This window comes from Oncorhynchus keta, chromosome 2 (assembly GCF_023373465.1).
Source record: "Oncorhynchus keta strain PuntledgeMale-10-30-2019 chromosome 2, Oket_V2, whole genome shotgun sequence".
NCBI classification, from domain to species: domain Eukaryota; kingdom Metazoa; phylum Chordata; class Actinopteri; order Salmoniformes; family Salmonidae; genus Oncorhynchus; species Oncorhynchus keta.
The window spans coordinates 5,177,525-5,202,584 of record NC_068422.1 but is presented as its reverse complement, the minus strand read 5'-3'; the positions used below and the strand labels follow the sequence as shown (position 1 = coordinate 5,202,584).

The 25,060-nt window shown below is 41.1% G+C and overlaps 1 protein-coding gene and 1 long non-coding RNA gene across 4 annotated transcripts in view; one reads left to right on the top strand and one right to left on the bottom strand.

The window, feature by feature from the left end:
- Positions 1–14,432: 14,432 nt before the first annotated feature.
- Positions 14,433–16,043, bottom strand: LOC127909442 (uncharacterized). The gene is made up of 2 exons (XR_008071116.1): positions 15,804–16,043; positions 14,433–15,192 (listed from the first exon to the last, which is right to left on the bottom strand). It is a non-coding gene; the product is annotated as an uncharacterized LOC127909442 (long non-coding RNA).
- A 205-nt stretch (positions 16,044–16,248) lies between these two features.
- The window catches only part of LOC118360950 (centrosomal protein of 170 kDa-like), a 96,128-nt gene continuing 87,316 nt past the window's right edge, over positions 16,249–25,060 (top strand). Inside the window, exons 1-2 of one of the 3 annotated variants that reach the window (XM_052470934.1) lie at positions 16,249–16,557; positions 17,914–18,044. The gene's annotated coding sequence lies outside the window, so the exon portion shown is untranslated. The remainder of the gene's footprint in view (positions 16,558–17,913; positions 18,045–25,060) is intronic. The other 2 variants (XM_052470927.1, XM_052470940.1) reach the window with 2 other exon arrangements.

Genomic DNA, 25,060 nt, shown 5'->3' with positions numbered 1-25,060 from the left:
AAAATATCAGAAACGTTGAACATCCCACAGAGCACTATTAAAACCATTATTAAAAAATGGCAAGAATATGGTACCACAACAAACCTGCCAAGAGAGGGCTGCCCACCAAAACTTATGGACCAGGCAAGGAGGGCATGTTGCTTTTTGGCCATCAAGGAAAACGCTATGTCTGGCGCAAACCCAACACCTCCCATCACCCCAAGAACACCATCACCACAGTGAAGCATGGTGGTGGCACCATCATGCTGTGGGGATGTTTTTCATCACAGGGACTGGGAAACTGGTCAGAATTGAAGGAATGATGGATGGCGCTAAATACAGGGAAATTCTTGTGGGAAACCTGTTTCAGTCTTCAAGAGATTTGAGACTAGGACGGAGATTCACCTTCCAACAGGACAATGACCCTAATTATACTGCTGAAGCAACACTTGAGTGTTTTAAGGGGAAACATTTAAATGACTTGGAATAGCCTAGTCAAAGCCCAGACCTCAATCCAATTGAGAATCTGTGGTATGACTTAAAGATTGCTGTACACCAGCGGAACCCATCCAACTTGAAGGAGCTGGAGCAGTTTCGCCTTGAAGAATGGGCAAGAATCCCAGTGGCTAGATGTGCCAAGCTTATAGAGACATACCCCAAGATACTTGCAGCTGTAATTGCTGCAAAAGGTGTCTCTACAAAGTATTGACTTTGGGGGGTGAATAGTTATGCACACTGTTTTCTGTTTTTTTTTGGTGTTATTTCTTGTTTGTTTCACAATAAAACATAGTTTACATCTTCAAAGTGGTAGGCATGTTGTGTAAATCAAATTATACAACCCCTCCCAAAATATATTTAAATTCCAGGTTGTAAGGCAACAAAATAGGAAAAAATGCCAAGGGGGGTGAATACTTTCGCTGCAATGGAAACAACTGCTTCAAGGTCTCAGAGCAAGTGACGTCACCGATTGAAACGCTATTAGTGCACCCCGCTAACTAGCTAGCCATTTCACACCGGTTACACTGCAACACCATACAACCTCAGATATGCCAAGTTCTCCAATTTGAAAAAGGGAAAGGCATCCTCATGTTTTCAACATGACCAATAAGGATGAATCATAACTCAATCCCAAATGAGGATGAATCAAAAATCAATCCCAAATGAGGATGAATCATAAATCAATCCACATTAGGATGAATCATAAATCAATCCCAAATATGAACAGAAATACTGAGGCAGAGATTGAGAGAGGCTGTCAATGTTTTACACAAACACCCGACAACAGTCAACTTTCTAAAAGATTCCTTCATCTGACACCAGCACATAATCGATACAAATATTGTGCCATTTTTTTTGTGTGACAGAGAGGACGATGGTAACTTTATATTACTGTAAATTGAGCAGTAATAAGAGACAGAATTGACCTAATTGGAGATCAATGCACAGTCTTCATTCAGTAAATAATGATTGCGTTGGTTGTAATCCGTGCTTAATTTGTCAATTATTAGGCGGCCCAATGAATCAATTCTTAGAATGTCAGGCACATTTTCACTTTACGTTGTTTAGTGGGCAGCTGAATTACAGAGGAGGCAACTTGAATTAACTGATTGATTTTATTCTAATTGTTAATTTGCAAACAGTGAACATTATTTTGTATGCCACAGGGTACCGAATCCTGGCAAATGGCTTCCAAAAGTGAGAGGTGCCACAGGATCCTGTTCAAATTAAGCACGGGTTGTAATGAGCTATCCTCAATAAACTCAACTGCCTCCTAGACCTACATAGAGCTTGACACTTCAAAATAACATTTTAAAATAGACAAGGCTTTGGTGCCACCGAGTGGCAGTAAAATGCATTACAACAATGTTACTGAAATCACTCTCCTCAAGTTTTGAAAACTCTGTGATAGTAGTGTGTACTGTGTCTGCAAATGCCAGTTCAAAAGCTTACCCGTTCCATCAACAGGCTACAACCTGGAACCTCTTTAGGTGTTGACAGCAGTAAGGTGACTCCAGTACCTTGCTGCTGGTGTCCTGCAGTTGACTGACCAGCTCTGCTACCCTCTGGGACAAGCTGGCCACCTGTGAGTGGAGACACAAACACATTTATCCAACTGAAATCATACTGTCTTGAAGAACACTCCATCAATTTTAAATGGGTGTAATTGCATAGTTATTCTACTAGGTATGTGGAGACATATATGGTGGAAAATATGATAACTCTGGCCTCTGGGATCTGAGGTCAATAATAATTTATTCAGAGGAATAAAAGTAACTTTGTTTTACATATACATTTTACATACAGTACATGGTACTTGTTTGACAAAGTAGTTACATATCAAAGATAGTTTTTAAATCATCTAATATGTTCTATTCTTGGTGCTATTGGAATATGGCCAGGAGTTTGTCTCTAGGCTTTAATGTTACCCAAACCCAGTGGCGACGCATCATTCAGGGCAAGTGTCACATATCCGTTTGCAAACAATGTAAAAAATGGCATATTGAGTTAATAAAGCACATACAAACACTGTATTTTTGCTTTCTTGAGTAAGGCAGCACAAAAATGCAGGTGTTTCAGCCTAGATCAGTGCTTTCTGTGGTGGTGGGGCAGCCAGCTGAAATACAGAGCGTAGGGGTTGGTAATGTTCTCTAGTTGCGCCATGATTGGCTCAGTGTTCTCATGGGGACTCGACGTCACCGCAAAATCTACCCACAGAGCTCGAAAACTCAAACTCATGGATGCTGCCATAGAGTAAATGAAATGTTTAAACATATATACAATATATTTAACCCTTCCACCACCCCTCTTCGGAGGACAAATATCTTAGTTATTTTACAGCTTTTTTTCTACATATACATACATTTTACATATCCATTTTACATACATGGTACTTTTATATAAAGCAGTCACATAACAATAATACATTACCAAACATAAGATTTTTAATACCACCCCTCAGCCCATCCCACCTATATCACGAAGACCTCCCTTATATTTTTCAATTGTGCTGTGATGTTTTACAACATTTCTGAACCTTTCTAATCGTATATATTTTAAACAGATTGTGAGCTAAAGATGAAAACCTTTCCTATGAGTATTATTATATTATTTATTGACTGACTATGGCTTTCCAAATCGCCCAACACTGCTATTTGTAAGGTTCATTTTAAGTGCATGTTGTGATTTCTTAACCATTCCTGAACCTGTGACCAGAAACAAGCTACACTGGGGCAATACCAGAATACATTTTCTGTTGATTCTGTCTCTTCGTGGCAAAATCTACATTCTGTTGGTGGCAATAATTTTATATAATAATTTAAATTGAAAACACTAAGTGTTGAATCAAGTGTTGTTTTTTGTACCAGTGTCACGACTCGGCTCCCCTTCCTGTTCGCGTGGCGCTCGGCGGTCGTCATCACCGGTCTACTAGCTGCCACTGATCCCTTTCCCCCTTTCTGTTTAGTGGTTTCACCTGTTTTGTGTTTAGGCTGATTAGTCGGGCTATGTTAACCAGTAGGCCCGCCTGCTCTTTGTGCGTGATTGTTTGTGTGACTAGTGTGCACGTCTGTGTGACGTCTGAGTGTGTTTCCCATTTTGTGGGGTTTTGCTGGACTGTTTAAGTCCCCGTGTTTGGGGCATTTGTTTTGTGTGCGCCCTGTGTTTCGTGGGTGGCTTATGTTCGCCGTTTGTGCATTAAATAGCACTACCCTGAACTCTCTGCTTCCTGTGCTTGACTTCGCACCCAGATTGTTACAACCAGATAATAAACCATATGCCATGGAATCCATTTATTTTGCAACCTGTATGGCAGTTTTTGTCCTCAGATGAAATTGGTACATTTTTCTATTTGAGCCAGTTCTTTTCAGCCAATTTGTATCTTTAATATATGGCAGGCAAACAAGTTCCCTACCTTCTCCCTTTTCCACTTGCCTCCTCCATTTTTGTGGTGGTGCTGCAATCAGTTGGTTGTAAGTTTGGATTATTCCCAGATATTTTCAATAACTACATATGTGACATAACTCCTCCATTTCTATTCATAATATCCTTAATTATATAATATTATAAAACAAATCTATAAAGAATGTTTTTCAGTATCTTTCAGTTTAACCATAACATTTGTTGTAATATTTGTTCTATCTTTTCTGTAGGATAAAACTGAAATTGTAACCAACTTTGAATGGCTTGTTTAAGAAAGGGTGATACATTAAATATTGTTTCAAGTTCAATTAGTCGGAAATGATAAGTTGGAATCTGCATAAAGGCAAAAAGGCCATTTTTGAACAAAGGATGAGCCTTACTTAATAATTTACTGGAAAACCATTTGGGGTTTAAGTATATCTTATGTATGAGTGAAGCTTTTAGTGAGAGGCTTAAAGCTTTAATATTTAATAATTTTAGCCCCTCAAACCCATATTCATTACATAAATTGGTTTAATATCGTCTGGCTTAGCATTCCAAATACAATTAAATATATTTTGCTCATATGATTTAAAAAACAAGTCATCTGGAGTAGGCTGTGCCATTATTAAGTAAGTAAACTGTGATAGGACCAAAGAGTTAATCAATGTGATTGCTCCATAAATACATAAGTATTTACCTCTCCATGGTTGCAGAATCTTATCTAGTTTTGCTAACTTTCTATTGAAATTAATTGTGGTGGGTTAATTGATATTTTTTTTAGATGTGAATATGTAAATATGTCTATTTCACCATCCACCCATTTTATTAAGGTAGTATAAACACTATTTTTTTAACGACCCAATACGTAACATGGTACACTTGTCATAATTAGGTTTTAATCCAGAGATGCTAGACACGTGATCAAGATGTTCAATGAGGCTGTGCAGGGATCCAGATTGCAGACTTAAGAAAAAACTAGAGTCATCAGCACACATTGACACTTTATATCCCCTGGATTTCTAACCCCTTAATGTTCTTGTTTGATCTAATTTTAACAGCTAGCATTTCAATGTCCATGACACATAGATATGGAGACAACGGACAGCTTTGTTTTACTCCTGAGTACATCAAAAAAGGTCTAATATGCCTCTACTGGTATTCCGTCAAGCCCCTGTTGTTTTTCATATTGCCTCAAAAAGTTCCTCTTCTATAAGTTGGCCTTCACACAGGTATTTATGTAAATTTGATCATTTTACATAATTATTATTATTAGGAAAGAAATCCTTACAGTTAACATCATTCAGTGGAGGAGGAGACTGAAAATAAAACATGCTTAAAATAGTTTGCGTCCTCTTTCAAAATATAATTTGTTGAATCATGGATAACTCCATCATTTGTAACGAGTTTCTATCAAATCTTTTTGGTAGAATTTCTATAGAATATTCAAGAATATGTTTGTGCATTTTTTTTTACCATTTTCCGTACAATTTGCTTTATTTTTGTAATACATTACAGTTGATCATTCTTGAATAAGCACCTCCAATTCTTTTTGTTTTTCCTCTAACCTATTACCATCTACCTGCTCTGTTACTTCCTCTATTTCCTTTATTAGTCTAATATCTTTTGACCTAAACTGCTTTTGTTTTAACAATGAGTATGGTATTGAATGGCCTCTAAAAGTACATTTAAAAGTGTCCCATACAATAAGGGGATCTGCTGTACCTGTGTTGTACAATAAAAGTAAATTAAGAGTTATTTTGTCTTAGTAAAGAACAAATTGTCATCCAATAGGCTTGTTGGAAATGTGGTCCCTTTCTCCCCTTAGAACGTAGCCTACTGTTCTGACTCAGTGGTGCACATGTAGCCTATAGCCTGTTTTAGAGAAGTCTCATCTTCAAATTCCTGCCCCCATTATAAGAGGTTTCGTTGTCTGCTTATGTGCCCCTGTTAATTTAGCCTACTGTTCTGACTTGATTGTGCACATATAGCCTATTGCCAGTTTCAGATAAATGTAATCATTGAATATTGTAACAGTTTTCATTGCCAGCTTTCCTGCCCCTGTTGTAAACGTCATTGCCTGCTTACCTGCCCCTATTGTAACTTTCATTGCCTGCTTACCTGCCCCTATTGTAACCTTCATTGCCTGCTTACCTGCCCCTATTGTAACTTTCATTGCCTGCTTACCTGCCCCTATTGTAACTTTCATTGCCTGCTTACCTGCCCCTATTGTAACTTTCATTGCCTGCTTACCTGCCCCTATTGTAACCTTCATTGCCTGCTTACCTGCCCCTATTGTAACTTTCATTGCCTGCTTACCTGCCCCTATTGTAACTTTCATTGCCTGCTTACCTGCCCCTATTGTAACCTTCATTGCCTGCTTACCTGCCCCTATTGTAACTTTCATTGCCTGCTTACATGCCCTATTGTAACGGCATTCTTCATCCTCTCCTGAGGAGTAGCGAGAAGGATCAGAGGACCAATGTGCAGCGTGGTAAGTGTCCATAATGTTTATTTAAAGACATAAACTGAACACTACAAAACAATAAATGTGAAACGACCGAAACAGTACCGTGTGGCAACAAACACACACATGGAAACAAACACCCACAACTCAAAGTGAAACCCAGGCTACCTAAGTATGATTCTCAATCAGAGACAACTAACGACACCTGCCTCTGATTGAGAACCATACTAGGCTGAACTCAAAACCCCAACATAGAAAAACACACATAGACTGCCCACCCCAACTCTCGCCCTGACCATACTAAATAAAGACAAAACAAAGGGAATAAAGGTCAGAACGTGACACTATTGTAACTTTCGTTGCCTGCTTACCTACCCCTATTGTAACTTTCGTTGCCTGCTTACCTACCCCTATTGTAACTTTCGTTGCCTGCTTACCTACCCCTATTGTAACTTTCGTTGCCTGCTTACCTACCCCTATTGTAACTTTCGTTGCCTGCTTATGCTTATCTGCCCCCTTGGTGTACAGGGAGAATACTGTAAGAATGGCCCATGTACTGAATTATGTCACAGTCTATTTCATAAGTGTTGAACAAATAAACGGCATTTAGGCTACATCGGTCTCAGCTAGCTCATGTCTTAATCTACATTTCCGGTTTGCCTCTTAACCGCTTATCGTCATAGTTTGTACATCTGCATTGTTATAATGCTTATGTAGGTATATCTCATTAGTATCTTATTAATAATTATAGACAATGTTAGAATGATGCATAAAAAACAAATCTTCACTGTGTGTTAGAATTAGCTCTGGTGCTTTTCTCCATGAAGATGGTAAATGGGTGGTAATTTAAGTTACAGACCCAACATTATATTATAGTATCCCCTCCTCGTAACCATGTTTGCCAGTGACAGTCTCTTCCAATATTTTTGTTCATCAAAAGGTTCAGTAATAGACCTATGCAATTCCAGTTCATATTGCGAGGGTTGTTTTGTTTGTGCAATGTGATTTCAGTGCGTCTGTATATTGTCTATAAAAGTTGATCCTCGTGTTTATATAGTCTTTCCTTTTTAGACCACATAGGCCTAATAAAACACTTCTAATGGTAGGCTAACCGCTGAGTTTGGATCGCGCTGTCTCTTTCTCTCTCTGTGGTGACTTAAAGAAGAGTAAAGTTAAGGCCTCAACATCTTGCTGAATTGATCTGATATCTATCTGAATTTTAGTCGGTGTCCATTTTGAAATTGCTGAACGAACAGGCCTACCTCATCGCAACTCGTTTGCTTGCACTTGCTTATACTTAAGACCTAAGTGTTAAATATATAAGAACAAACATTGTGAATTTACTGAACATAAAAGCAATAATGTTTGCGTATGGTTGAAAAGTCAAAACTCATGTCGATATTCATTATGGTTCTTATCAGGTTATATAAATCCACAAGGACTCGGAAACCAATAGAAACCAAGTCAGCCATAAACTCCACCCTCGGGACAGCTTTATGTAGACCCTAAAAGTATGTGGGCACTGTTTGTCACCGTTATAGTGCATTTAAAGTATTGTTTAGAGTTGTGAGGTGGCTTCGCTGGCATGCATCTAAAAAAACGTTGTTTGCCCCACCAAGATTGACATGCTAAAATAGCATCTGCACAAACCATAAACCTGGGACGGCCCAAAATGAATACATTCTTAGAATATCAGGCCAGTTTTTACATCACGTTGTTTAGGATGGCAGGTGATTTAGAGGAAACTTGAATGAACTGAACTGATTTGATTAGAATTGTTTAATTCTGTATATCTGTATTACTCTTTTCACTTTGTCATTTAAGTCATAATTGTAATCCATCCTCAGTTTTCTCCCATCACAGGCATTGAACTCTGTAACTGTTTTAAACTCACCAATGGCCTCATGGTAACATCCCTGATCAGTTTCATTCCTGTCCTGCAGCTCAGTTCAGATGGATATTTGATGTGTCATCCACAGTATCATTATTAACTTGACCATGCTTAATTAAAGAGATATTCAATGTCTGCTTAGTTATTGTTCCCCATCTATCAATCACTGCCCTTCTTTATGAGGCTTTCCAAAAGCTCCCTGGTCTTTGTAGTTGAATCTGTTTGAAATGCAATACTTGACTGAGGGACCGTACATATGTTTTACCTATGGGGGACAGAGGAAGGGTTAGTCATGAAAAAATCAATGTCAACCCCTATTATTCACACAGAGTAAGTCCATGTAACTTATTATGTGATTTGTTAAGCCAAATTTGACTCCTGGACTAATTTAGGCTTTCCTAAACAAAGGGGCAGAATAATTATGCAATGTATATTACCCACTATATTTTAGTTATTTAATTTCTACTTATCTTAAAAAATATATATATAAAAAAACTCACTTTAACATTACAGAGTATTTTGTGCAGATAGTTGACAAAAAATAACAATGAAACTAATTTTAATCCCACTTTGTAGAAGAAATCCAAGGGTATGAATACTTTTGCAAGGCACTGTATTCTATCAGGTACAGGGGGGTCCATTAAAGTGTGTGGTTGAGGAGCCGGACCAGTAGATGGTGGTGTTGCTCAGTAATGCTCCATTAATGAGTGGTTGTTTGACACCCTGGTCTTTTCCAGGTTGGCCTCCTCAGCTAGTTTGACCTGCTGGTAGGCACCCTCTGCTGGGCCTCCCTCCGAGCAAAGCACACTCATCAGCTCATCATGCTTTATGTGGGACACACACACATACTTTTCAATGTCGGCAAATGTTTTCTAACAATGTCACTTGTAGACATGCCATGCCCTGTCAAAGCCAGATGTATCATTTGTGATTGAGATGGAGACTAAATTCTTGACAACCTTGCTAAAGGGGGGATGAGAATTGATTGCATTATGTCAGATGCAAACTGGATTGATTGAGATGAAATCTCAATTTGAACATCCTTCCCTTGACATAGCTCAGAGACTCTTACCAGTCAACATGAGAATCAATAAAGTGTGATCAATGGCAAAACCTTAGGCGTCAATGGGCAGGAAAAATGTCCCTTGCTTGGTAGTTTGCTGTTATGAGATGGAAGAAACATTGAAGGAACCCAACTACTCTGATCAATAAAGAACAAAAGATCAGGAAACAAATGCATGATCACACTGACTTGGTGACTCTCTGGATGGCCTGGACTTTGGAGCGTGTCCCTGTACTACCTCGTTCTGGGCACACTTCAGACAGAGGCAGCCTATGCACTGCCATCACCCCCTAAAGTCACAGATGACCTTTCACCTCCTCACATTCATTCTGACTGCTGGCCAGGTCTTTCCTAAATGGAATGATCAAAACAACATAAACAGGATGTACGAAAAGAGGATGATAAAAAATGACATCCGGATTAATCAGATATGCAAGATCTCTGTGCATTAATGCTAATCTCTAAAGTCATACAGTTCACTTCCTTCAGTGACCTTATTTGAGCCTCCAGTGTCCCTGTCTGGGCTAGATAGAGGGATTTGAGCTGCTCCTGAGGCCAAGTTGAAAATGTGATGTTAGATGTTAGGTGACAATATGGAAGGAGAGAGCAGACAGTATGGAAGGATAGAGGTGACAATATGGAAGGAGAGAGGTGGCAGTATGGAAGGAGAGGTGACAGTATAGGTGCAAGTTAGCGGTGGTGCGCGCTAAATAGCGTTTCAATCGGTGACGTCACTTGCTCTGAGACAGCTTGGCTGTCGAAATGTTGGTATTACATTTTTGCATCTGAGCTCCAAGAGTGTGCGGCTCTCTTTTATTTTCTAGCCACTTGCTCTGAGACCTTGAAGTAGTGGTTCCCCTTGCTCTGCAAGGGCCGTGGCTTTTGTGGAGTGATGGGTAACGATGCTTCGTGGGTGACTGTTGTTGATGTGTGCAGAGGGTCCCTGGTTCACGCCCGGGTAGGGGCGAGGGGACGGACTAAAGTTTTACTGTTACATTGATGCTGTTGACCCGGATCACTGGTTGCTGCGGAAAAGGAGGAGGTCAAAAGGGGGGTGAGTGTAACGGATGTGAAACGCTAGCTTAGTTAGCGGTGGTGCTCGCTAAATAGCGTTTCAATCGGTGACGTCACTTGCTCTGAGACCTTGAAGTAGTGGTTCCCCTTGGCTTTTGTGGAGTGATGGGTAACGATGCTTTGTGGGTGACTGTTGTTGATGTGTGCAGATGGTCCCTGGTTCGCACCCGGGTAGGGGCGAGGGGACGGTCTAAAGTTATACTGTTACAGAAGGAGAGAGGTGACAATAGTGATACAGGCCCACCAGTTCTTTCTTTCACTTCTGTTCCTCTGCTTGCTGAAAGACACTGTTGGTATGGGTGTTGATGTTTGAGTATTGTCTGCTCCAGGCTGTTTAACTGGGAGGGAATGCAATCATTCATTGCCATGATAAGTTGAACAACAAATCATTTACATTTACGTCATTTAGCAGACGCTCTTATCCAGAGCGACTTACAAATTGGTGCATTCACCTTATGACATCCAGTAGAACAGTCACTTTACAATAGTGCATCTAAATCTTAAAGGGGGGGGGGGGAGAGAAGTATTACTTACCCTATCCTAGGTATTCCTTAAAGAGGTGGGGTTTCAGGTGTCTCCGGAAGGTGGTGATTGACTCCGCTGTCCTGGCGTCGTGAGGGAGTGTTGCTGTATTGAATAGACATTTCAAAAAGAAGCCAACTCCTGTTCCTCTTTGGCAGCTTTTAGTCACCTCCATTCTTCCTCTCTCAGCTTCGCGCTACACATCTAATCCAATTGGTTTCAGTACTGTTGAAATGTGGACTCAATTCCTATTCAAGGTCCTATATGTCATAATCCCCTCTTCCTTCCAGCTAAACTGGATTCAGCTTTTAGGCTGTGGCGGAGGAATGGCCTTACTACGTTTTGTTTTACCTCTATCTTACCTCAACTTTGCCAATTTTGACGACTTTGCCAAAAAATGTTATCTAACCATTTAAGTTTATTTAGGTATTCCCAAATTCGCCAGTTTATTCGCACTCAAAACCCCACCTTTCCAATTCTACCACCCGAATTGGGTTTGGAAGCCCTTTTGAGAACACTCTTTCAACTAAAGGGACTCATATTTTTTAGACAATCATGTCTCTTGATAACCCATCTCTTAGTCAAATCTGATCAGCCCAGAGCAGAAACAGCTATTATAAAGTTGCAGGCCAGAGCAGAAGTAGCTATTATAGAGTTGCAGGCCAGAGCAGAAGCAGCTATTATAGAGTTGCAGCCCAGAGCAGAAACAGTTATTATAGAGTTTCAGGCCAGAGCAGAAACAGCTATTATAGAGTTGCAGCCCAGAGCAGAAACAGCTATTATAGAGTTGCAGGCCAGAGCAGAAACAGCTATTATAGAGTTGCAGCTCAGAGCAGAAACAGCTATTATAGAGTTGCAGCTCAGAGCAGAAACAGCTATTATAGACTTGCAGCCCAGAGCAGAAACAGCTATTTTTGGAGTACCACAAGAAAATCCTTTCCAGTCCAATAGAAAACTAGATGCTATTGCCTTTGCCTCCTTGCTAGCCTGCAGAAGGATTTTAATTGAATTGGAAATCTGTCAATCCTCCCTTAATAACCTCTCTTTGGCTCAAAGATTTGATGCTATTCTTAAAGTTCAAAAAAATTAAGTATACCATTTGAGGGTCAACCAACATTGTATTCCACCTGGGACCAGATATAATCCTATTTTGACCAGCTCCAAAAACTTCCAAAGACACAGTTACAAACAACAGATACAGTGCATTGAGAAAGTATTCACACCCCTTGACTTTTTGCACATTTTGTTACGTTACAGTGTTATTCTAAAATTAATTAAATAGTTGTTTATTCCTCATCAATCTACAGCACTATACCAGATTACGAAGCAAAAAGAGGATTTTAGATTTTTTCGAGGAACGGATCTGGGGAAGGGTACCAAAACATTTATGCAGCATTGACGATCTCCAAGAACACAGTAGCCTCCATCATTCTTAAATGGAAGAAGTGTGGAACCACCAAGACTCTTCCTAGAGCTAGCAGCCAGGCCAAACTAAGAAATCGGGGGAGAAGGGCCTTGGTCAGGGAGGTGACCAAGAACCCAATGGTTACTCTGACAGAACTCCAGCATTTCTCTGTTGAAGATTTCCTCTGGCGAAGGTTCACCATCCAACAGGACAACGACCCTAAGTACACAGCCAAGACAACGCAGGAGTGGCTTCGGGACAAGTCTCTGAATGTCATTGAGTGGCTCAGCCAGAGCCCGGACTTGAACCCGATCAAATATCTCTGGAGAGATCTGAAAATAGCTGTGCAGCGACGCTCCCCATTCAACCTGACAGAGCTTGAAAGGATATGCAGAGAAGAATGGGAGAAACTCCCCAAATACAGGTGTGCCAAGCTTGTAGCGTCATACCAAAGAAGACTTGAGGCTGTAAACGCTGCCAAAGGTGCTTCAACAAAGTACTGAGTAAAGAGTCTGAATACTTATGTAAATGTAATATCTCCATTTTTTATTAATTATTTTTTTATTTGACAAAATGTCTAAAAACCTGTTTTTGCTTTGTCATTATGGGGTATTGTGTGTAGATTCGTGAGGGGAAAAAAAACAATTAAATCAATGTTATAATAAGGCTGTAACGTAACAAAATGAATGCACTGTACACAGTCACAAACAGATACAGTCACAAACAGATACAGTCACAAACAGATACAGTCACAAACAACAAGAAATACACAGACCTACAAACAACTGTGCTTTCTTAGGACAATAGACAACGGTAGAAACTTCATGGATTATAAACATCCAACAAGATGAAAATCTACCACTGTAATTCATTACATGACATGAATATCCATTGGTGACCAAATTGCGTAAGAAGAACTTTCATGAGACTCAGTGGTAACGAGACTCTGAGGTGGGCTCATCAGACAGACCTTACTGAACTTGACCTCAGCCTCTAGGTGCTTGATGTACTGACTGGTTGTGCAGAATGTGGACCAGGTCTTGAACGGCAGGCATGCTAGAACTCACATTATCTTGACAACTCTGGTAAAATGGATTACAGATTGTCTGTGTCAGTCATGAACAAATTCACAATGGGACAATAACAGTGCTGCACCCACCGAAAGTGGGGGAAAACCTAGTTAGTCTGCCACACCACCAGCGCCTAAACTCAATAATGCAATCATGATGTGATAACATTTCCAATAGGGTTTTTGGTGATCAATAAATATATTGCCCTAGGCTGATAAAGGGAAAGGACATCTAGACATCTGCGTTGTGTTAATTGTCTTAAGTCTTATCATAGATGCTTAAGCAGTCTTGAAGATAGTACATTTGGAAAATATTTTTTCTTTGAAGGAAAAGATTATCTTTTTGTTTCTTTTGCAGGAGTGATCACAGTTGATTGACTGAAACACAGCATAATTAATTAGTATAGGTACCTTTACAAATACAAAGGTAAAAGGTTGATTGTGACACTAATCCTACTTCTGACACCAATGTAATTGTAATGAAACAGGCAGGGAGCAGATATCGAACCCGCAACCTTCTAGCCCGAAGTCCAGCGCGCTGTCGACTGTGCCCCAAAAGCATGCTCAAGCGGCAGTCGATATCCTCGCTTATAAACCCAGAGTCGTTGCACTACTCCCTCCTTTCAAAGAGCGCATCCTCGCGCTAGCTAGACTCCACGTCTTATAGGAATGCGCTCACCGGCCAAGCACCTACAATGTCGTGGATGCAAGGTCCGATCACTTCTGATACCAATGTAATGAAACCGGCAGGGAGCAGGTCTTGAACCCTCGACCTTCTAGCCCGAAGTCGAGCGCGCTATCGACTGTGTCGCAAAAGCATGCTCGAGCGGTAGAGTCAATATCCGTGCATATAAACCCAGGTTCGTTACACTAAACATCCAAGGATATGTATAATGAAGTGAGCATGTCATTCTGGGAAATCAGTGCTGATGGACGATCCCACGCCAGCTTGGCCAGAAAATATTTGTGGTATCTCAGATTGTTCTGGTAATTCTCATATACAAACATTGGCAAATAAAGTTCACATAAAAACTTCTGCAAATAAAGCACAGTATTTGGAGAATATTGACACCAAGGTTTTGTTTTTATTGTGTATGGTTCACAGATCAATGGGTTGTACAGGAAGCATGTATAGGTCTAAACGGGGCCTTAGATGGCCACTTTATTTATGATTTTCAAAAGAATTGTGTTACAGATGTAAAAAGCATATCAAAAATTGTTCCTCCCAGTGAAGCTTCTCTGTGAGAATTGCCAGAACAATTGGAGACACCAAAAATAGTCTGGGTCTATCCTGGCATGGAATCACCCTGATCCATAATGCCTTGTGTCTTTTACAGGGTTCTCCAATTCCAGTCCTGGAGAGCTGCAAGAGGGGTGCAGGTTTTTGCTCCAGCCCATCCCTTACACATCTGATTAAAGTATTCAGCTCAGCATAGTCCTGAGTCTGGAGTATGAGAGTCCTCAATCTGGACTATGATAAATTAAATTAGCTAGGTGTGTTACTGCAGGGCTGGAATGAAAGCCTGCACACCCAGTAGCTTTCCAGGACTGGGGTTGGAGACCCCTGGTCTATGGTACTGAAGTGATGACATTGATCACAGGCAGTGAGTGGGGTTGTGGCTAAAGTACCAGCTTCACTCTGTTGCCTTCGGTTCGGAGTCCTCTCCAGTCGTGCTGCCTTCTGCATCTGAGCTGCTGGATGCTGCGGTTGGCTCTCTTTCGGGGGCAAATCATCATGTTGAAAGGTTTTTTTATTTATTTTTTATTTCACCTTTATTTAACCAGGTAGGCTAGTTGAGAACAAGTTCTCATTTGCAACTGCGACCTGGCCAAGATAAAGCATAGCAGTGTGAACAGACAACACAGAGTTACACATGGAGTAAACAATTAGCAAGTCAATAACACAGTAGAAAAAATGGGCAGTCTATATACAATGTGTGCAAAAGGCATGAGGAGGTAGGCGAATAATACAATTTTGCAGATTAACACTGGAGTGATAAATGATCAGATGGGCATGTACAGGTAGAGATATTGGTGTGCAAAAGAGCAGAAAAGTAAATAAATAAAAACAGTATAAAAACAGTATGGGAATGAGGTAGGTGAAAAAGGGTGAGCTATTTACCTATAGACTATGTACAGCTGCAGCGATCGGTTACGGTTTACGGTGTAACAGCTATGACTGTGTATTTGCACGGCTCAATAACAAACCAATTATATTGTATCTATATTTTAAAGAGACAGGCTAGAGAGTACATTTGGGGATGTTTGGGGATGTTTTCTTATTTAGCCAGCTCTTGCAACACCTTAAGTGGCTCGGCCTATGGCTAATGTCAACCACAAATACAACAAAAAGACCAGCAAGCTAAACGTTAGTTACAGCCCAAAATGGTATGGCTAAACTCAACCCTCATCTTTAGCTAGCTAGCCTAACGTTACCTCTTCAGTTTAGTTTGATACGCTCCCAACTCTTCTTCCTCCTAGGCTCAACAGAATCGAACTGTGGCTTCATGGATAACGTGTGAACGTATCTATATGTGTGTCCTTGATGTATTTAGCTAGCTAAGTTACACATACAAAATAAGTCAGACCAAAAACGTTGCTACCATGTAGATAGATGTCAGCAGAGTTGATGCATGTCTAGCTTAAATTCAGCTGTCAACCGTTGAATCAAGCAGCTTTCCAAATACTTCCCCGAACCAAGCAAGGGGCCTTGGAACTTGTAGTTTTAGGTGATGCTCAATTTTTGTTGAACTGTTTTCATTAAAAACTACAACCACAATATCGCGTTGGTAGGCCTATCAGATTGGTATGGTCGCGAGATCAGTCTTCACAATCACATAAAATAGCTTTTATTCGGGCAAAACAATGTACACTAATACATATGTATCGAATTTATTAGCATATTGTAACAACATTTTTGAACATCTTTGTTTTTGATAGTTGCATTTATTGTATTTGCCAATCAATCTGGAAAACACGCCCACCGGGTCGAGCTGGAACTGCAGACGCTGGCGACTCGTGGAGGATGTAGGAAACTGCTATTTGTAAGGAAAAGCGTTATTGTTGAGCAACTGAGAGAAGACCAACGTATATAGGCTACTAGGTCTGGGCACCGAGATCAGTGTACAGTTCCATTGGATATTGCAAGCCTCCACCATAAAATCCAGCGAAATAGAGCAGTAAATAAAAGGTAAGTGAGAAATGCAAGATAATGAAACGTTTTTCCACAGCTGTATGATTGTCTTGGAGAGAATTTTGTATTGCTTCCAAGTAAACCAACTGTACAAATGAATAAATAAATGCAGTTCTTGGAATTCCCACTCCATCTTTTCTGTTTTTAGGCCTACTTTCTGACAATGTAACTGGAACAATGATACAATTGGCTACAAGGTTTTCATTCCAGGGCATATTTGTGAATGATGAAAGAGCAGATGAACGTTTTAAATTATACAACTCAAAATTCACAATGGGGCGATGCAGAATGATTCGCTTATAAAGGCTGATGTTTTATTGGCTAACGTTATATAGAGAGAGTAGTGAGACTGGTTAGGCTTGTAGCAGTGTATTGTAATGCTGCATGCATGGCCACTTCTCCAGCTTCTGTGGGCTTGCTGCATTGTTGCAAATCTCCCCTGCCATGTAATCGGCTACTGTGTATCTGAGAAGATAACGCTGACCTGTAGCTACTGTAGTGTTTGATTATTTGCTACATTTCCTCTAGTTGATACAATTTGATAGTCTAATGCTTGCCTTTAGCTTTAGCCAACCAGGCTATGTTCAGGCTAGGCAGTACTGGACCGGTCGGGTTATCTGAATGTCCTGTTGTTTCCAGTTCATCAGTGGAGTTTACGGACCAGGGCTTTTATCCGATTGGTTCGTCTATTTGTAATGTCAAAGGATTTTTCTGAGTATATCCCTTTCTTTTCGGTCAGTTGTTTCTTTCCCGAGATGAAGCCCTTGTGTGTTCTGTAGTGTGGGGGCTTTATTTTGAAGCCAGACAGCTTGCCTCAGTGACCTGGTTTACTTCATATCGGCTCTCTTTGTGTAATGTATAGGTTTTTTCACCACACAAGACTTCAACTTAAAAAGTGCTGCCAATGCATCTGAATAATTTTATATTTTTGGTTTAGTTTGGAATGCATAGTCCTCTCCATGAGACAATCTCAAACCTCTTTCAAGACGTCACCTAATGTCAAATTCCCATGAATTAGAGGGGTGTTTCGAAAAGAGCTCCCTCTTTTTTTTTATCAGTAAAGCTCGAGATTCTGCTTTGTCCATTATGCTCATGAAACGTGATAAACTAATGTGAATCAGGCAGGCGGTGGTCTGTGAAATAATACTATACAAACATTTTAGAAACACAATAGTCAGACAAATTGATTGGCTTACAATAGTTAGAACCTTAATACACCGATTTATTAAAGCTACACAGAACTTCTGGTACAGCTCCTGCATTAAACAACCATTTGTCTTCGTGAAACAGACTGGAATTCTTTGAGAGCGGGACAGTGACCATCTGCTTTTGAATCGTTGTCTCCTCCTGCAGGAATTCAAGTGTTGGGCCTGTGCCACTGATAATCATAGCCAGCACTCCAACTGTAACCACTGGCTGTAGGCAGCTGTGTCCGACTCATTGGATGACTGGAGAGGCAGCACACTGAAGTAGCCTACGCCTAAGTACTGACCCATTTTACCATACTTTAGTTATAGAGTACTTTAAATATAGTTCTGCATCAATTTGAGAGTATACTGTAAATTATTATCAAGGTCATCATGCCACTCATGAACCTCTTTTTAGAGTCTAATCTCAATGACCTCCTGGTAACAACAAGGTTGTTTTCTTCAAGAATATCTTCATTTTTTATGTTTGAGGACTTTGTTGTCCAGCCCTGCCATTGTTTCTTAACAGCCAAGAGGAAGCCTGGGAAATGAGTTCACTTTACTACAGCATTTTGTATGTTGTTCATGAGACCCTCCTACTTCACTCTGCCAAAGACACTGCCACGAGGCCAGTTCTTTTTTCAGTGTTATTATTTTTTTATTTTTTTTTTTATTTTATTTCACCTTTATTTAACCAGGTAGGCTAGTTGAGAACAAGTTCTCATTTGCAACTGCGACCTGGCCAAGATAAAGCATAGCAGTGTGAACAGACAACACAGAGTTACACATGGAGTAAACAATTAACTAGTCAATAACACAGTAGAAAAAAAATGGGCAATCTATATACAATGTGTGCAAAAGGCATGAGGAGGTAGGCGAATAATACAATTTTGCAGATTAACACTGGAGTGATAAATGATCAGATGGGCATGTACAGGTAGAGATATTGGTGATATTGGTGTGCAAAAGAGCAGAAAAGTAAATAAATAAAAACAGTATAAAAACAGTATGGGAATGAGGCAGGTGAATAAGGGTGAGCTATTTACCTATAGACTATGTACAGCTGCAGCGATCGGTTAGCTGCTCGGATAGCTGATGTTTGAAGTTGGTGAGGGAGATAAAAGTCTCCAACTTCAGCGATTTTTGCAATTCGTTCCAGTCACAGGCAGCAGAGTACTGGAACGAAAGGCGGCCAAATGAGGTGTTGGCTTTAGGGATGATCAGTGAGATACACCTGCTGGAGCGCGTGCTACGGATGGGTGTTGCCATCGTGACCAGTGAACTGAGATAAGGCGGAGCTTTACCTAGCATGGACTTGTAAATGACCTGGAGCCAGTGGGTCTGGCGACGAATATGTAGTGAGGGCCAGCCGACTAGAGCATACAAGTCGCAGTGGTGGGTGGTATAAGGTGCTTTAGTGACAAAACGGATGGCACTGTGATAGACTGCATCCAGTTTGCTGAGTAGAGTGTTGGAAGCCATTTTGTAGATGACATCGCCGAAGTCGAGGATCGGTAGGATAGTCAGTTTTACTAGGGTAAGCTTGGCAGCGTGAGTGAAGGAGGCTTTGTTGCGGAATAGAAAGCCGACTCTGGATTTGATTTTTGATTGGAGATGTTTGATGTGAGTCTGGAAGGAGAGTTTGCAGTCTAGCCAGACACCTAGGTACTTATAGATGTCCACATATTCAAGGTTGGAACCATCCAGGGTGGTGATGCTAGTCGGGCATGCAGGTGCAGGCAGCGATCGGTTGAAAAGCATGCATTTGGTTTTACTCGCGTTTAAGAGCAGTTGGAGGCCACGGAAGGAGTGCTGTATGGCATTGAAGCTCGTTTGGAGGTTTGATAGCACAGTGTCCAATGACGGGCCGAAAGTATATAGAATGGTGTCGTCTGCGTAGAGGTGGATCAGGGAATCGCCCGCAGCAAGAGCAACATCATTGATATATACAGAGAAAAGAGTCGGCCCGAGAATTGAACCCTGTGGCACCCCATAGAGACTGCCAGAGGACCGGACAGCATGCCCTCTGATTTGACACACTGAACTCTGTCTGCAAAGTAATTGGTGAACCAGGCAAGGCAGTCATCCGAAAAACCGAGGCTGTTGAGTCTGCCGATAAGAATTTGGTGATTGACAGAGTCGAAAGCCTTGGCGAGGTCGATGAAGACGGCTGCACAGTACTGTCTTTTATCGATGGCGGTTATGATATCATTTAGTACCTTGAGTGTGGCTGAGGTGCACCCGTGACCGGCTCGGAAACCAGATTGCACAGCGGAGAAGGTACGGTGGGATTCGAGATGGTCAGTGACCTGTTTGTTGACTTGGCTTTCGAAGACCTTAGATAGGCAGGGCAGGATGGATATAGGTCTATAGCAGTTTGGGTCCAGGGTGTCTCCTCCTTTGAAGAGGGGGATGACTGCGGCAGCTTTCCAATCCTTGGGGATCTCAGACGATATGAAAGAGAGGTTGAACAGGCTGGTGATAGGGGTTGCGACAATGGCGGCAGATAGTTTCAGAAATAGCGGGTCCAGATTGTCAAGCCCAGCTGATTTGTACGGGTCCAGGTTTTGCAGCTCTTTCAGAACATCTGCTATCTGGATTTGGGTAAAGGAGAACCTGGAGAGGCTTGGGTGAGGAACTACGGGGGTAGTGTGTTGTTATAATAGTATTGTTATACACACTAAGAATATAGCTGAAGCTTCCACCAGGTCTATTTTACTAAAGGTTTATGGGTTAATTGCCTGAAAGAATTATGGGCTCTTGTTTTCAAGGAGAGGGATAATTAAGCAATAAGGCCCAAGGGGGTGTGGTATATGGCCAATATCACGCCTAAGGGCTGTTCTTATGCACAACGCAACTCGGAGTGGCTGGATACAACCCTTAGTCGTGGTATATTGGCCATATACCTCAAACCCGAGGTGCCTTATTGCTATTATAGACTGGCTACTAACGGAAATAGAGCAGTAAAAATGCATTCTTTGTCATACCGGTGGTATACAGTGTGATATACCACGGCTGTCAGCCAATCAGAATTCAGGGCTCGAACCACCAGTTTATAATTGTAGTTATACCATGGGTAGGCTAGTTGCATCTATTTCATCAGCCGTGTTATAGAACAATAACATCCACTTTTTCCACATGTAGAATAAGTGTCTCAAACTACATGCAATCAACTTCACATCCGTTTTGGGGTGTGACATTGGCCTATTATCTTTGCCAGTATGGATCATTTCTTTCCGTGTGCCAGTCTCTGTTTCTGTGTGAGTGACATGGCTATTTTTATTGTCCTGTGAAAGTAGTAAGGCCATCTCTGGACAACATAAGATGTGGGGTCATAGTTAACTTGGAATGGCTAGTTAAGTGCTAATGTCACTAGTAAGGCCAGAGCCGAGCAAGGTGGAGCTAATGTTTCAGCTTCACAGGCTGTGGTCAGTGTATTTACTGAATCAAACATTTTCTTGACTTGCTCTATAATAACCTGTATGAGCGTAACATACACTTTTCCGCTTATGCATCATGTTTTTCTAAAATAAAACATGTCTGGAGTAATGTAGCCTCCTTTCACTGCTACCGCTGGTGCATGACTGTGACCAATTCATTTTCCCATGTCATCTACTGATGTCCACATCCTTATGTCTGGCACCAGCCAGTAGGGTCACCATTAGTGCAGGTTCCCCATATCCCTAGAGAATGTTATGATTATATCCATCATGACATTGTTGCATGTGTGCTAAATCACCAGTGACCTATATAAATGTAGCTTATAATAATACTATGATTAATAATAATAATAATAATATATACCTTATTGTTCATAGCTGGTCATTTTTCCATGCTGCTGTTGAATTAGGGATTTCTAAGAACATCTATCAATGACGTTGGAAAAGGATTGTAAATCTATTGTTTGATCTGAATGGATGTGAACGGATGCCCAATCGGGATTCACTTGAATATACGTTTTCATTGCTATTTTTAATGTAAACAATTATGCCATGCTGCACTTAAAATATGTACAGACATTTGAATGTCAATAGTATTACAGGCATCAATTACAGTCTATACGTTGAAGCCTATCTGAGTAAACATACAGTTTGCCCAGCATGTATTTCCATATGTAGGTCATATGGATCATTAAATGGGTCATTAAAGATCCCATGGCACTTATCGTAAGAGTAGGGGGGTTAACCCCGGTGTCCTGGCTAAATCTGGCCCTCAAACCATCATGGTCACCTAATCATCCCCAGTTTACAATTGGCTCATTCACCCCCCTCCTCTCCCCTGTAACTATTCCCCAGATCGTTGCTGTAAATGAGAATGTGTTCTCAGTCAACTTACCTGGTCTCACCAGACGTATCTCACCTAGACGTATCTCACCTAGACGTATCTCACCTAGACGTATCTCACCTAGACGTATCTCACCTAGACGTATCTCACCTAGACGTATCTCACCTAGACGTATCTCACCTAGACGTATCTCACCTAGACGTATCTCACCTAGACGTATCTCACCTAGACGTATCTCACCAGACGTATCTCACCTAGACGTATCTCACCTAGACGTATCTCACCTAGACGTATCTCACCCTAGACGTATCTCACCTAGACGTATCTCACCTAGACGTATCTCACCTAGACGTATCTCACCTAGACGTATCTCACCTAGACGTATCTCACCTAGACGTATCTCACCTAGACGTATCTCACCTAGACGTATCTCACCTAGACGTATCTCACCAGACGTATCTCACCTAGACGTATCTCACCTAGACGTATCTCACCTAGACGTATCTCACCTAGACGTATCTCACCTAGACGTATCTCACCTAGACGTATCTCACCTAGACGTATCTCACCTAGACGTATCTCACCTAGACGTATCTCACCTAGACGTATCTCACCTAGACGTATCTCACCTAGACAGCCATGTAAGTGCTGAGTCCTTTGTGATAGTTATTTTGTTCTGTCACCAAATAATCATTTTTGCATTTATGAATAAATCCATGGCATAGTGGCACATTGTGGTTAGGTAAGCAAGTGACACAATGTGTTTTTCATGTATGAGCACAGGAAAAGTAATCCATTCTGGTACAAATGTCAAAGTGAATTGTCTCCATACAGACAGTCATCAGCATGAAGCAGCAACACGCCCCTGGGAATAAGCCATTGTACCCTCTATGTGTGCCCAGTAGTTTAGTTGGAAGTCTTCCTATTGCATAGTCACATTTCCCCCCAAATGACCAGACTGACCGTGTCTGAATACCCATTCTTGCGACCTAAATACACCAATTTTTTTTTTTTTATAGTATGTGACATTTTGAAAATTGAGTATACTTGAAATTCCCGGATTTCATACTCATTAAGGCTTTTACAACAGCTGATCAATTAGATATTGGGATGAGCTCCCAAAATGCACCAATTAATGCAAAACAACACAATAGAGCATTCTCATGATACCAAAATAGAAAGTTTTAAGTATGTGAATTCTTTCAAATCTAGTATGGTTTAAATGCCAGGACGTTCTTATAATTTCAGCTCTTCATCTAGTAGGATTAGATGCATACTTTCCCACAATGCATTGGAAGAGGTGGGCTGCGAGTGATAGGCCCTAGTTCTCTTCAAGTAGCCAAACAATAGAACTGGGCTACATAATTGGGAAGATGCCGAATAGCGATGGTGTTCAAATGTAGGCTAAGCCGTTTTTGAATCGTATCGAGTATTGTATAGGCTACATTTTAGAAAACAGAAAATGTATTTTTTACCCAGAGTGGATTTCTGTTTTCATTGAAAAGTGTTTCTTGTTCTCTTGGCCTTTGCCTGAGCTTTTAAAGAAAATACTAAACCACCTTTTGATTTCTGAACGTGTCGGCACCGGGGACTCGGGATGTTATTGAGTTATTGGGTTTCCCAAAAGCTTCGTAGCACTAAGACCATCTTTTGTCCTTTTAGTTTCAATGGAATTATTTTTCTCATTGCTTTTGGGAAAACCAGCCCAGGACCGTTTATTTGAACATATGGATTGGTTTAGTTTTGTAGGCGTGGCTAACTATTTAATTATTACATTCATGGATCAAGCCTTAGCAGTCATTCTGATCTTGTTCCCAATGAACAGTGCTTTAGTTTATTATGTTGCCGTCCAACGGTTCTGAATTTGCGACTCACACCCGACTGTCTACGTTTGTCTGTGCAATAGCCTTTTGATTTGAACATTTGAAACGTTTTTGTGTGTGTACTAGGCTATTTGATTTCATTTATATATGTTACAGGACTTTGGTTTCACTGATAAATATGTTGAAATGGACCCAAATGATCTGTCTCCATCTTCAGGCCTTTTTAAATAGGATCGATGTGCTATATGGTCTACTACAGTATAGGTCCAATGTGATAGTCTGCCTATAACCAGCCTGAGTAGGTTTATGACTCCATTTGGTCCAATGTGATAGTCTGCCTATAACCAGTTTAGAGAAATGTATCGAATTGAAAACAAACTATTATCAGGCTGGCTAATGCAATGCATGTCTGTTGAATTTGGAAAAATCTACCCGCACTTGACCCCGTCCCATCTACTCAGCCAGTCAGGAGCCTCTACTGCGTTGCGTCCGTGGCATACTGCATACATTTTACAAAACGGTATATGCTACATAGTATGCAACAATGAGTTCATAGTATGCTGTTTAAGTATGTAGTAAGCTAGTATTGGTTTTTGGACACGGGCAGTGTCTGCGCTCTCTGTTGGTATTGTAATCACGTCTAATATTAGCAAGGGATGTTGTCTGAGGCCACGGTGCCCTCAAGGAATGGATACACAAGATCAATTGATTGTGTGGTTATATAAGATGTAGCCTGCCAGTGATGAGTAATCACTCCCATACCGAAAACAAACAGATTGATGGGATTGCTGTGCAGCCTCTAAAGAAAGGATCCTTGTGTTTGATCTTTCCTTTTGTGAAAAGTTAGATATATACCTCTGTGTTTTCTGGTCTGGCTTGGTATGGTCTGGTCTGTTCTGGTCTGGCCTGGCCTCATCTGTTATGGTCTGGCCTGGCCTCATCTGGTATGGTCTGGCCTGGCATCTGGTATGGTCTGGCCTGGCCTCATCTGGTATGGTCTGGCCTGGCCTCATCTGGTATGGTCTGGTCTGGCCTGGCCTCATCTGGTATGGTCTGGTCTGGCCTGGCCTCATCTGGTATGTTCTGGCCTGGCCTCATCTGGTATGGTCTGGCCTGGCCTCATCTGGTATGGTCTGGTCTGGCCTGGCCTCGTCTGGTCTGGCTTGGCCTCATCTGGTATGGTCTGGTCTGGCCTCATCTGGTATG